This window comes from Pecten maximus, chromosome 12 (assembly GCF_902652985.1).
Source record: "Pecten maximus chromosome 12, xPecMax1.1, whole genome shotgun sequence".
In the NCBI taxonomy this organism is placed as follows: Eukaryota; Metazoa; Mollusca; class Bivalvia; order Pectinida; family Pectinidae; genus Pecten; species Pecten maximus.
This window is the reverse complement of record NC_047026.1, coordinates 11,244,096-11,256,261: the sequence shown is the minus strand read 5'-3', so window position 1 is coordinate 11,256,261 and position 12,166 is coordinate 11,244,096.

Here is a 12,166-nt window from a genome sequence, read left to right as displayed (position 1 = left end):
ATGCTATCTCTACACACGATAGTAATATCTCGAAATAATACGATCTAGGAGTTCTCGGTATAAATCTAATGCTATCTCTACACACGAGAGTAATATCTCGAAATAATATTATCTCTGCGATTCTACGTACATGTAAATAGCTAATGATATCTCTCTAAACACGAGATCAATATCTCAAAATGATACTATTTATAAATATTCTATACGTGCATCCAATACAACTTCTACTCACATATTTCAAAATAATACGAATTAAAACTAAGTGTACCTCCTAGACACCTGAAGAAGTGCCACAAATATTCATTTTTGTTCCCAGATTTCAGTTGATAATCACCTAGAAATAAAATAGCCGTGACAAATGCTGAGAAATGATTATATGGCGGCCCTGGTCTTATTGATGTATTTTATACAATAGGACAGAGGTGCACGAGATCTGTGATTAATTACCAGCGGCGGTTCTCGTGGTGCTAAATTTAGTACGTGTAGGTGTGATCGCGATATACATGTACCATTAAAAGATATGTCCTCGCAAATACGTCAGTTTTTGTTGGTATGTCTATTAATTACGTTATAAGGAACGTATGAAAGTTTATCTTACATTATGCGTAAAATGTAATTTTTGCATGATGAAAAATGGTAGATAATTATTATTGGTACGATAATAATGAGTTGACGGACACCAATCGTCAATATATCTTTAATTACAATTATGAGAGTGAAAACAAAACAATGCAAGGTATTTTTCTAATTGTTTATTCAAGTTGAGAGTCGTTTCTCTGAAAACTGTTCATTTATTTTTCACATGAACATTGTAGACCATATGACTTTTAAAATATGTACATGTTACGTTAGCATGGAAAATCTGTTTGATTTTGTAAGGAAATTTTGCACAGCAAGGGATATCCTCGTGTTATCGTCGATGGAAAGAGAAGCATTTCCAGACAGTAATAATCTTACAGTTATGTTATATGGTTAGGTGAAAATAGACTTATGCCGTAGATAGGAAAAATTATTAGATGAAAATGAGAAGTATCCTCAATCAGACTACAGGTACACAGTGGTGAGGGAATTAGGTTAATTCTCAATCTGGCATGTTAGATTTAACCTAGACGTGTCCCACAGTAGAAATTAAAATTGGTGCTTCCGGCGGAGATGATCATTTGAGATAAGTTTTGAGACAAGAAAGAGATTGATTGTTACGTATGCTAATTGACAAATTGTTCCAAAAGCCAATAGCAGAGGGAAGGAAAGAATTTGCATATAATAATTATGCTAATTCTACAACGAATCTGTGTAAAATTTTCAGACTGTCTAGTCCTATAATTGTGACCTAATAAAATTGGGGTAGGGTGTATTACGATAATGTGATTTTATGAAATTGGACGATTTTCTGGTTTTGTCTTCTGTCGATCAATATAGGCCAACCGATCTCACTGTTCAGTTTTTCAATATTAGTTAATTTGTTAGCACCGTTAACTATTCTGGCTACAGTGAAGGGGGGGGGGGGGGGGGGGGGGGGGGGGGGGGGGGGGGGGGCTGGAAATGAAACACTTACAATCTTTTATTTATTCATTAAAGCTTACATTGATTCGACGACTGTTTGCAAGTAATGGGAAATGGCAGGCAATTTTTAAAACATTCAGTAATACAGATAGTTTAGCAAATTGTGGTTTAGATTATATTTTGAAATGCCAAAAAGCTTTTAAAAATCTATTTTAGAAAGATGTTATATTAAGTTGGAGTAAGCTTTCTAAGAAGACAGAATGTTCTGAAAACAAGAGGCCCAGAGGGCCTGTATCGCTCAACCTGGATTTCACGAGATATGAAACAAGAATGATGATTAAGTATATTTGTCACTGGTATTGCTATGTCAATATATCATAGGCATTTTATATGGGTACGTGAGGTTTTTATGCCAAAAAATACATTAATTCATGAAATGAAATTGACTTTTTGCACAACCTCATAGGGAATCTGCTACCACACAAATGTGAATGATATTGATCCATTGCTTAGTTTCAGAAAAGAAGTTGTTTAAACCAATTGACCCCTTTTGACCCTGCCCTCTGCACCCCGGGGGTCAGTTTCTTCCTTTATAAAATTTTGAATCCTAACCTAAAAGGATGCTACCAGTCAAATATGAGCTGTTTCAGAGAAGAAGTTGATCATATCAATTTAGCCAAATTGACCCCTTTTATTCGCCCCACCCCTCAGCCCCCTGGCGGGGTCAACCCTAAGATTCGTACAATTTTGAATCCCCACCCCATGACCATGCTACCATACAAATGTGAGTGATATCCATTGCTTAGTTTCAGAGAAGAAGTTGTTTATATCAATTCTGACAAAATGACCCCTTTTGGCCCCGCCTCTCACCCCCGAGGGAGGTCGGCCCCACTATTTGTACAATTTTGAATCCGGACTCCAAAGGGATGCTCACAGTCAAATATGAGCAATATCTTTTGCTTGGTTTCAGAGAAGAAGTCGTTTATATCAATATAGCCCAATTGACCACATTTGGCCCCGCCCCTCAGGCCCCTGGAGGGTCAGCCCCATCATTTGTACAATTTTGAATCCCCACCCAATAGTGATGCTACCAGGCAAATATGAGCGATATCCATTGCTCGGTTTCAGAGAAGAAGTCGTTTATATCAATATAGCCCAATTGACCACATTTGGCCCCGCCCCTCAGGCCCCTGGGGTGTCAGCCCCATCATTTGTACAATTTTGAATCCCCCTCCCATAGGGATGCTACCAGCCAAATATGAGCAATATCCATTGATCAGATTCAGAGAACAAATTGTTTATATCAATATAGCCCAATTGACCACATTTGGCCCCGCCCCTCAGGCCCCTGGGGGGTCAGCCCCATCATTTGTACAATTTTGAATTCCCCTCCCATAGTGATGCTACCAGCCAAATATGAGCGATATCCATTGCTCTGTTTCGGAGAAGAAGTCGTTAATATTAGTAAAGCTATATTGACCCCTTTTGGCCCCGCCCCTCAGGCCCCCAGGGGGTCAGCCCCACCATTTGTACAATTTTGAATCCTCACCACATAGTGATGCTACCAGGCAAATAGGAGCAATATCCATTGCTCGGTTTCAGAGAAGAAGTCGTTTATATTAATAGAGCCAAATGGACCCCTTTTGGCCCCACCCCTCAGACCCCTGGGGGGTCAGCCCCACCATTTGTACAATTTTGAGTCGCCAACCCATAGGGATGCTTCTGACCAAATTTGGTCAAATTCTGATCAGTAGTTATGAAGAAGAAGTCAATTATTGACGGACGGACGGACGACGGACGACAGACGGACGGACGACGGACGCTACGGTATGGCATAAGCTCACCTTGGTCCTTCGGACCAGGTGAGCTAATAATAATGCACTTAAAAACCTATTTGGTATATTAATTTAGTAACAAAAGAAAATGAGAGCATTTTTATAAGGATTGGTATAGGAAAGGAGTATTAATAATTAATGATTTAGTTAAAGAAAATAGCAATGGTAGATTTTACAGCTATACAGAATTTATGGAGAGATTCAATATTCGTACAAACTTTCTCACTTATCAAGGTGTCATAAGTGCTATAAAAAAAGATTTTTTGCAAAAAGATATCTCTACTGAATTCATAAAACGGCTTAATCTTTCCCAGAGTGCATTGCGGTTCCCTTCATGGGAGATTGAAAACGACCTTACATACCTGCCAACTTAGAATTTTTTTTCAAACAGAAAAGGGGAGCAAGAGAATTTTATAACTGTCTGTGTAAAATATGATCTACTGGGAAAAGAAAATGGGAAGCATTGTTTGATTTTGATGAAAACTTATGGAGAAAGATATATTCAACACCTTTCAAACTAAAAATACAAAATTACAACTTCACTTTCAAATCAATATATTCTAAGTACAAACTCATATCTCTATAAAATAGGCCTAGTTGATAGTCCATTCTGCTACCATTGTAATACCGGGAATGAAACAATAGTTCATGCATCATGGGAATGTGAAAAAGTAAAGCTATTTTTGACAAATTTTGAATTTTTGTTAGATTTCTTATTCGTTCCCTTTAATTTTAATAAGGAGTCTTTGGATTTAATGAAGGAAAAACAATGTTGATAATTTCATGATATTAATTATCAAGCAATATTTATATAGCACAAGATGCCAGGAAAAGAGTATGTCTTTATCATCTTTGAAAAATTACATTAAAGAAACATAACACACTCTTAGATATATTGCAACCAGTAAAGGGGAAACTCATCTTAACATCTTTAATAAGGACTGGAAAAAATGGGTAAGAGCACTGGTCTCTACATTAATTATAAATATGTTTAGAGGTTTCACTCTATTCTCAGAATTTTATGAGATAGTAGTGTAGCTGGTTCCTCCACATAGCTTGGTATCTTATCATGTTAAATGTTTGGTTTATTTTTCACAAGTGAAAAGTATCATAAAAAACTTATATTGAATGAATATTTTTCGATTTTCACTGGTAAAAATGTAATAAAATTATTATGACTTAGTGGTGCTTTTCAGTAAGAGTTATTGCCCTTTGGTATTTCTAAAGTTGACTTATCTTATAAAGTCACTGGCAATATGATTATCAGTATTAATACAACAATAAAAGTTAAAGATATTACCCATGAACTCTGAGTTACAGATTCACTTATTTCTTATTCCATACATCAAGTCAATTGTCATATCTCCATATACCCTTCTCCCTCTTATTCAACAATTCTTTCTCCTCACTGACTTTCTTCTTTCTTTTCTTTGATTTCTTCTATAAGTTCTTTCTTTCATAAATACAGTGCATACCAATTTTTTTAAAGCTACATTGTAGATCATTTATATATCATCCTCAATATACTGTTGAATTTTAACTAATTATGAGGAATGGAAGGATTGCATGAATGATGTATGGACAAATTGTATTGTAAATGTATTATGTAAAGAAAAAAGATGAAAAAAAAATGAAAAAAAAACAAAATTCTGACGGCTTCTAAATTTACACTTTCGAGCTTTTGTACATATTCGTATGAGATAGAGTCCCAGACGACGTACGTCAGCATACTCTAATATAGGGCGAATATTTAATTTGCTCGAAGCTTTACTTATGATGTAATTAACATGATCTAACCAATTACCATTTTCTGATAGCGTTACACCAATGTGTTTGTGAAAGAATACATTTGATATGTTTCGGAATTCATTTGTAGAACAGGATGATTAAGATCAGTATTTTTCCTACTAATTATTATACTTTCTGTCTTTTTCGGATTAAAATCCACTAACCATTGCTTCGACCAGTTTGTTACTTTATCTAAATCACTATTCAGGATCATGGCTGCGCTATTTGGACAATCGACCTAGGTTATAAAGTGTTGTATCATCAGCAGATTGTTTGATGGTAGATTCTATGTCTATCACGATATCATTAATACAAATTAAAAACAATAGAGAACCAAGAATAAAACCCTGAGGAACTCCAGCCTTAATAATCAACTCATTCATAATTTACGTTTTGATTACGACTCTCTGTTTCCTGTTTTACAAATAATTTCCAAACCATTTTAAAAGAGATCATGATACTAGTATACCAATTTCGGATAATTTATGAACCAATACTGAATGTTAAACCCTACCTTGTTTATATCACAAAATACTACTCGTATTTCTTTACCAGAATCAAGAGCTTTCCAAAAATCTTTAGATATGCTAATCAACTAATTAATATTAGAATCAACGGAAGTAAAGCCTGATTGGCAATTTCCATATTGACTACAACTAGTCAAAGAATACCAGACAGGGGGTACGCCTTTGAAATAACTGACACTATATTGAAATAACACATGTACATGTACTTTAGGATTAAACTGGGTTTTCTTGTCTATGGTCGATATAGATGCCAGAGCTTTGCAAACAAACGTAACAATATGGTATAAAATTTCTTTTTGATACTTTTTAATTAACATAAAACAAGAAATATCTTTAAAAAAGATAAACGGCATAGTGCTAATGCTGGTGGCTATAATGTAAAAATGATGGTGAAATAAATTAACGAACTAATGTGTTTCAGCACAGATAACAAAATCATATCAGTTTGAATCATTTTTGGTGATAATAAGACTGCATTTAAATCAGGAATATAATTTTATTCATGTGTGATTTGAAAAGATACATCCACTTAATCAGCTTGCATTTAATCTTAACTTTGTTTCGTTTTTAACTGCATATCTGCATTTTGCATTTACCGCTACATTGACCAATCACATACTTCATCTTGACCAGTAACGCCACCTGTCGCATCATATCCGGGGCCAAAAGAATATTATATGGCTATGCCGAAAAAGATAAACGGCATAGTTTAAATGCTGGTGTTTATAATAAAAAACTGCTGGTGAAATAAATGAACGAACTAATGTGTTTCAGCACAGACAACAAAATGATATCAGTTTGAATCATTTTGGTGATAATACCATGCGCGTAGCCAAGTTATGTTGTATGTGTATGCAGAGAAATGAAATGAGGGGTGAATGAGTTAAGTTAAGTGTTTGGACAATTTAAGTCCGTCATTTAACGATGTCCGAATAGTTACGTTGTCCTGTTTTCTTGAAACGACGAGCCTTGTACAGCATTTAGAATGATAATTTGTGTTGACTTTACCTTATTTTGCACGCTTGGAACACGTTTACATAATGTCCGAATATGTGTTCAATAACCATACGTACATAACCATAGTCCATTGGGCAAAGCAATATCTTTCCTGTGGGAAGGGCTGTAAAAGAAAGAAATCAAGACCAAAAACCTGAGATCAACCTTGTATTTAAGTCGCGTTACCGTAACACGACGTTTTGGGATGATCATTGCGACAATGGGTGATATTTTCATGACGATATGTGTAGGTAAAATACAAGTGTACATTTATATATAAAAATACAGTTGTAGTTATAAAAGTTCGATTCCAGTAAAGTCGAATTGAATTTAACATAAATGAAACTTTCAACTGTACCGGTGGTCATAACATAGCACGACATTTGTTCTAGAGTTAAGTTAAAAGTTGGAATTATAACGATCATCATTATACTCAGAGAAGGGTTGATTGACGAGGATTAATGTCCTCGTTCCGGTTATAGCCGAGCCTAGGACACTCTCTCAGATAGGGGTCAGAGTTCAGAAGCTTAACTACAAGGGAACTGTGTTCATGTGACAACCCAGGCAAGCCAGGAAAATCACACTTGGTCTCGTTTGGACACGTTAATCCCACTATTTAGCAGCCTTCATATATAAGGCAAAACATTCGTGTCAGCGTTGGTGTGCAAACCTAATGATTTAAAAATACATTAATTTACTAATTTTATTGAACATCAGACAAAGGGTACATATATAATATCAAAATCTGTACATTTGAAAATTAGATTTCTGTGTCTATCTGCGTTCAGAAAGCTGTGTTTCATTATATTCAATAACATTCTTAAGCATACGTATAGTAACGTTCACCTAACGTTTGAAAGCAAACGATTTCCTTAAAAGTATTGATTCATTTCTGCATCTTACCAACTGTCATGTAGTGAGGAAAATTCCAATAGTGAATTTTGTACGCTATGCGCATATATAACTCCGGACCTGTTCTTTTGGTTAATGTTTTATAATTCATTTTAAGATTAACAGTAACAAATATGTAAATCAGACTTCACCCTGGTTTCCGGTTGTAAGTAGTCCTTTATAGGAATGGCACCAAAGGGAGGATGGTGGGCTAGATCAGACACCAGAAAAAAATTAAATGTTACTATGCCCAAATTTTAAATCATATTTAAATGAGCAATTTAAATATGTAAATGAGATATTATCTCCAATTTTCACTATTCGCTCATTCACTACATGTACGTTTAACAATAGATGATATAGGTGCTTATTTTACTTTTCTTAATTGAGAAAGTATCAGATTATTTTTTCTACAAGTTTCATGCAATTTGTGCCGAAATACACACACAAACATAAAAAAAAATATTTGAAAAAAAGTTTTTCTCGTTGTGTATAATTGTTATAATGGAATGAGTTAAATTATAATTCTATGTTGTATTGTGTTTCGGCATATTATCGTGATAACATATCTTATATAAGATAATAAATACATTTTAAGGGATAGGAGATCTAACAATGCTATATAGTTTACATTCAGCACGTATCTGAATATAGCTGTTAGATTGTCTGACATGTGTAAAAGAGCTTTCAGATACCCCTTTTCCTCGTGGAATCAATTGAAATCTACTTTTACCTGAAATGGTTTTACATGTACGTCTAACTGCAAAAAAGCAAATACGTGTACTTGAGACATATTTAAAAATATAATCTGTTAAGTATAAAAAAGATAATCTGAATTGTATAAAATAAATATGTATTGTAAAAGGAATGGTAGGAGAGATAAACAGAAGAAAATTAGGAGAATTTAGAAAATAATTTGCTCTATTTTGAAGGTACAATACCAAATAGACTGATTGATCAAGACAAGAGAGGTGGAGGACGCCAAACCGGAATCAAGTTAATAATCATTTAGTAGAGTAAAGTTACAAAAAATATTATTGAATTATTCTATTTTTTTCTTTTAATTTAAGTTTCCTATGTTTAGGACTTAACGTTTTTGTATCAAAGCTCATTTTAAACTTATCGAAACACTTTTAAGTCTATATTAAGTTTTTAAGTCTATATTAGTATATATATCTGGCATCTTTTTTATTTGACAACTAATTTTGAAATTATTGGATTTATTTTCATTTTTCCCATATTTTGTGTAAACCGTTGGATATCAAAACTAAGTTTTGAGTGCTATTTAGAATTTGCTTCAACCTCTCATATATATATATATATATATTGCAAATTTTGTATATAAAATGCATAAATTTGGCATTGATCTTTAATGTGCTGAATGCTCTAAAATGTTAGCGTAAGCATTTTGCAATTCTGACAACCACCAGGGAGCTTTGTTACATCAGGTGTACCATTTTGACTTGTTTCTGATGCTGATAGTTCCTGCGGGGCGAGCTGAAATTTCTTCCAAAGAAACAGGTCTTCGGATTTTTCTTTGTCCCACTTTAACCGACCGATTGATCGCGTTCCCTACCAATGACTAGTTATATCAATTAGTGGGTTTGACTAGAACCATCACCTAGGGACAGCATTCATAGTTTGTGTATAGATAAGCTCATATAAATAACAGAGTTTTTTCTTTCTTTGTTTTGTTTGTTTGTTTGTTTTGTTTTGTTTATTTTTGTTGTTGTTGAAAACTGATGTGTACGCAACTGCGTATTTGCGTATAGGCAGCTACGCGCCTGAATACGACTGCATTTCAATCAGGAATATAATTTTATTAATGTGTCATTTGAAAAGATGCATCCACTTATTCAGCCTGCATTTAATCTTAACTTTGTTCCATTTTTAACTGCATATCTGCATTTTGCATTTACCGCTACATTGACCAATCACATACTTCATCTTGACCAGTAACGCCACCTGTCGCGTCATATCCGAGGACAAAAGAATATTATACGGCTATGCCGAAAAATTATTTCAACGTTGGAACATAACTGTATTTTTTGTAATAAATTGCTTGGTGTACGTAAAAGTACAAGTAACGATGTGGTTTATTTTGAAGTAGGTAGGTATCAATTAAGAGTGCTACGAAAAATTAGAATTATGAAATATTGGATGAAACTGAGAAACTCCCGAAATTATATTTCAAAAATTCGACTATCGTCACACACTCTAAATATTGAAAAGGGTAGATATCATAACATTGAGCGACACCAAGGAGTTTGTCATATAGGTGACATGAATGATATTGAAGACGAGTTCCTTTTTGTATTAGTGTGGCCTTGTTTTGCAAATTTAAGAAATACAATATCCAAAAGTTATTTTGTAACAAATCCAAGTGTGTACAAATGAAAGGAATTGCTTTATACAAATAGCCCTAAAGAACTGACAAGTTTTGGTAAATGTATAAAGCTTGCTAATAACCTTTGACCTTCCAGTTACGTTGATACTGATTACATACCATATAGATAATCACTTAATTAACCTGACAGCTTTAGGTTTTATACAAAACATTTTAAACGAATGCGGTTTAATGTACATGTATGTATGGAATTCACAGTTTCAAGGCAATTTGAATCCTAAATGGTTAAAAGTTAAAGTAAAGCAAACGGAGGTTGGAGATGTCGTCCATTTTCCGCACCAGGATCTTGCTGGGCTGGATATGCAGTATTTTTTTTTATAGAAAATCCTTCCGTTATTTGTAGGTATGAATATGTCTTGTTTAATATGGTGATAATTATGTCATACTGTTTCTGTATACTATGACTATATTGTCTGAAATATCAAATTATTTAGAAAGTTTTGGCGTCAATTATATTGTATATAGTACCTCTTGTTACACAAGTTGAAAATAACAAATCTTATAAAACGAACAGCGACTGTTTCACACTCTTATCCTCATCCTTTCCTTACAGGACATCTCCAATGAATGAAAACACCCACTTAATAGTTAAGTAGGAACTCCAATGGCTGCCTTCATTCAATGGAGGATATGCAAAAGTAGATTGTAGATGATACGGTGTACTAACACTGTGATACAGTGTATCAATGCTGCATCACAGTGTTAGTACACTGTATCACCTTACATTTGCAACACGTCAAGCACAGGAAAGGCCAATTGGGGCTTAGGGGACCTTTGATTACACAGCGGTACATATTCGCACCTGTGCTTGAAAATAAAAGTGCAGTTGTTCTTGCAAAAACCTACACATTTATACCAAATGAAATCGATTTTCCTATATGTACATATATTTTCGATATATTTTTTATATCGCTGCAGCCGTTTCATGTTCAACAAATTTGTTTAAATACGTTTCAGAGTATTCTAAACATTCATATATTAATTTTGTTTCGAGAAATAAAAGTGAAGTATTGGGATGAATTGAATTTTACTTCATTCCATGACAAAAATGTAGGAGGTAACTTTTGTTTTCTCCCCTCAGATAGACTAAGTACAGTTCACCCCTCCCCAGTACTAATCCCTACCCAAGTCAGTACCTCTATATCCTAATCCCGACAATTATCTCCGCCGGACACTCCAACCGCCCCGGTAAACGGTGACGAACTACGGTCAGCACTCAATGTATGTAGTATTGATTATTTCTATTCTTTTTACATTTCATTTGAATTTTCACGTTAACTAACTAGTCAAAAAAGAAAAAAAGGGCATCATCTTAAAATCACCGAAACCATATTCAAAACAATACCTTGATGTACATCGTACAAACCCTTCACCGACACAATATCTCTTCTTTTGCAGAATTATTTCGTTGGCATTTCCCATTTATATAGATATCAGTCAGGTTTCCAATCAGGAAATATTACTGTTAATCTGTAACAGAATGTGGGAAATCGCTACTGTCTAGTTTTCAGTGACATTTACAAGACATTCAACAGAGTGTCAACTGTGGCATGGGGGATTGGAAGTGAAAATGTCTGCAACTATTTGTATCCCATTGTCATTGCTACCTCCCGTAACTACGACTTTTTCAGGTCAAGTAAATTGATTCTCCCTAGTATAAAGTCTCTTAAAATTTTCTCTGTGTATGTCCCCGTTATAAGATAGTTACATCATTTTCTCTGTGTATGTCCCCGTTATAAGATAGTTACATCATTTTATCTGTGTATGTCCCCGTTATAAGATAGTTACATCATTTTCTCTGTGTATGTTCCCGTTATAAGATAGTTACACCATTTTCTCTATGTATGTCCCTTATAAGATAGTTACATAATTTTCCCCGTCTATGTCCCTTATAAGATAGTTACATCATTTTATCTGTGTATGTCCCTTATAAGATAGTTACATCATTTTATCTGTGTATGTCCCTTATAAGATAGTAACATCATTTTATCTGTGTATGTCCCTTATAAGATAGTTACATCATTGTATCTGTGTATGTCCCTTATAAGATAGTAACATCATTTTATCTGTGTATGTCCCTTATAAGATAGTTACATCATTTTATCTATGTATGTCCCTTATAAGATAATTACATCATTTTATCTATGTATGTCCCTTATAAGATAGTTACATCATTTTCTTTATGTATGTCCCTTATAAGATAGTTACATCATTTTCCC